The sequence below is a fragment of the Aplysia californica genome, unplaced genomic scaffold (genome assembly GCF_000002075.1).
Source record: "Aplysia californica isolate F4 #8 unplaced genomic scaffold, AplCal3.0 scaffold00139, whole genome shotgun sequence".
Taxonomy (NCBI): Eukaryota; Metazoa; Mollusca; class Gastropoda; order Aplysiida; family Aplysiidae; genus Aplysia; species Aplysia californica.
Genome location: NW_004797409.1, coordinates 529,573 through 532,393, shown reverse-complemented (window position 1 = coordinate 532,393; position 2,821 = coordinate 529,573).

Below are 2,821 nucleotides of genomic sequence, written 5' to 3'. Positions count from 1 at the left end.
CCACACACACAACTGCAGTGAGAGATTCCTCCTCCAATGTGAGGCTCAGCAACAAAGGTGAACAAATTTCCGATAGATTTGTCGTTAAAATGTCGTCTGTTCATGTTTCTTTTCACCTTGAAGTCTCCAGTGCTCAAGTTATAGTAAGAGTTTTACGACACTTGCAAGACAGTAAGGTCATATAAGTGCCGAAGTGAAGGTGTTACAAGAGAGTAACAAACATAAAAAAGAAGGTGGAGAGATAAAGACGATAGATGTTTGATAGGAAAGAAGGAGCAAACCACACCACAGCACCCGCCAACCACCCACAGTCTCTAGTGATTTTGGATTTCATCTTCAAAAGCTCAAAGTGCAATGCTCGAAATTCTTTTTTTGAAAAATAAATCTGCAGACATTGTCTCCCTCAGCTGCTTCATTTGTTTGTAGTACAACGCGCCCCGGAACACTGGAACCCTCATTTGACACGGTGGGTCTCCGATTTTACGTCCTTCTTGGTCAGGATGTGACAGATGACAACGATGGAAAACCCTTCAGGAAACAGCTCATGTCCACCAACACACCATCCACTAACTGTATTTTCTTTTCTTTTGATCAAACCGTCTTCGCAATCTGTAATTTATTTAATTTTATATAAATTGTCTCAACTAGCTGTATTTCATTTTCCATTTTCTAGCTATGTTTTATTTTCTACTTTCAAACCATCTACACAATCTGTATTTTATTTACTTTTCTAAATCCGTCTAAAAAATCAGTATTATATTCTCTACTTTCAAACCGTCTACGCAGTGTGTATTTTATCTATTCTTTTATAACTGTCTCCACCAGCTGTATTTTTTTTTTCTACTTTCAAACCGTCCACGCAATCTGTATTTTATTTACTTTTTAATAACCGTTTCCACTAGCAGTATTTTTTTTTCAACTTTCAAACCGTCAACGCAATCTGTATTTGATTTACATTTTAATAACCATCTTTACTAGCTGTATTATATTTTCTACTTTCATTTTATTTACTTAATTAAAACGGTCTAAGTATGCAGTATTTTATTCTCTACCTTCAAACTGTCGAAGCAATCTGTATTTTTAAAACTTATTTATAACCGTCTCCACTTGCGATATTTCATCTCCAACTTTCAAACATTCTACGCAATATTTATTTCTTTTAAATTTTTAATAACCGTCTCCACTTTTTTTTAACCATCTCCACTAGGTGTATTTTATTCTCTACCTTCAAACCGTCTAAGCAGTCTTTATTTTATTTACTTATTTAAAACAGTCTCCACTAGCTGTATTTTATTTTCTGCTTTCAAACCGTATATGCAATCTGTATTTTATTTACTTTTTTTTAACCATCTCCACTAGGTGTATTATATTCTCTACCTTCAAACCGTCTACGCAGTCTTTATTTTATTTACTTATTTAAAACAGTCTCCACTAGCTGTATTTTATTTTCTACTTTCAAACCGTCTACACCATCTGTATTTTATTTACATTTTGAAAACCGTGTCCACTAGCTGTATTTTATTTTCTACTTTCAAACCGTCTACGCCATCTGTATTTTATTTACTTTTTTTTAACCATCTCCACTAGGTGTATTTTATTTTCAATTTTCAAACCGTCTACACAGTATTTATTTATTTTACTTATTTAAAACCGTCTCCACTTGCTGTATTTTATTTTCTAATTTCAAACCGTCTACGCAATCCTTATTTTATTTACATTTTTAAAACCGTGTCAACTAGCAGTTTTCAATTTTCTCCTTTCAAACCGTATGTGAAATCTGTATTTTATTTACTTTTTGTTAACCATCTCCACTAGGTGTATTTTATTCTCTACTTTCAAACCGTCTAAGCAGTCTTTTTTTTATTTACTTATTTAAAACCGTCTCCACTAGCTGTATTTTTTTTCTCCTTTCAAACCATCTACGCCATCTGTATTTTATTTACTTTTTTTTAACCATCTCCACTAGGTGTATTATATTTTCAATTTTCAAACCGTCTTCGCAGTCTTTATTTTATCTGCTTATTTAAAACTGTCTCCACTTGCTGTATTTTATTTTCTACTTTCAAACCGTCTACGCCATCTGTATTTTATTTCCTTATTTTTTAACCATCTCCACTAGCTGTATTTTATTCTCTACTTTCAAACTGTCTACGCAATCTCTATTTTATTTACTTTTTTCAAACCGTCTCCACTAGCTGTATTTTATTTTCTACTTTCAAACCGTCTACGCCATATGTATTTTATTTACATTTTTGAAAATGTGTCCACTAGCTGTATTTTTTTTTCTACTTTCAAACAGTCTACGCCATCTGTATTTTATTTACTTTTTTTTAACCATCTCCACTAGGTGTATTATATTTTCAATTTTCAAACCGTCTTCGCAGTCTTTATTTTATCTGCTTATTTAAAACTGTCTCCACTTGCTGTATTTTATTTTCTACTTTCAAACCGTCTACGCCATCTGTATTTTATTTCCTTATTTTTTAACCATCTCCACTAGCTGTATTTTATTCTCTACTTTCAAACTGTCTACGCAATCTCTATTTTATTTACTTTTTTCAAACCGTCTCCACTAGCTGTATTTTATTTTCTACTTTCAAACCGTCTACGCCATATGTATTTTATTTACATTTTTGAAAATGTGTCCCCTAGCTGTATTTTTTTTTCTACTTTCAAACAGTCTACGCCATCTGTATTTTATTTACTTTTTTTTAACCATCTCCACTAGGTGTATTATATTTTCAATTTTCAAACCGTCTTCGCAGTCTTTATTTTATCTGCTTATTTAAAACTGTCTCCACTTGCTGTATTTTATTTTCTA